Source organism: Nestor notabilis, unplaced genomic scaffold, assembly GCF_000696875.1.
Source record: "Nestor notabilis isolate BGI_N333 unplaced genomic scaffold, ASM69687v1 scaffold19585, whole genome shotgun sequence".
Lineage (NCBI taxonomy): Eukaryota > Metazoa > Chordata > Aves > Psittaciformes > Psittacidae > Nestor > Nestor notabilis.
The window spans coordinates 20508-21068 of NW_009928288.1; positions in this window are offsets into that span (position 1 = coordinate 20508).

The following is a 561-nucleotide window of genomic DNA, read 5'->3' on the forward strand; positions in this document are numbered from 1 at the left end:
CATCCCTATCTGCGGGACAAAGGACTTGCTGTACAGCACACGCCAAAGGCATCGGAGCGCAGGGGGAAGGCTGTATATTTGGCACTCCAGTGCAAACACTATGTCCCTGCCATGCCACATCACTGGCCTTCTGAGGCATAAATACTAAGGTTATTAGTATAAGGGTACATGTCCCACAGTACGTAATTGCCAGGCTTTTCTAGGAGCTCTTCAAATGCAGTATGCCTCAGTCCTTTCTCCCAGACAGCTTCTACCTGTAGAGGGGGAAGGCTGTATATTTGGCACTCCAGTGCAAACACTATGTCCCTGCCATGCCACATCACTGGCCTTCTGAGGCATAAATACTAAGGTTATTAGTATAAGGGTACATGTCCCACAGTACGTAATTGCCAGGCTTTTCTAGGAGCTCTTCAAATGCAGTATGCCTCAGTCCTTTCTCCCAGACAGCTTCTACCTGTAGGGAAAGCTGTCACCAACTAGTTATCTCTACACAGCAAGCAGACAGGGCCATTTACTTACAACTTTGGTGTAGGCTGTTCAGAGCAAGAACCTGTTGAGTGC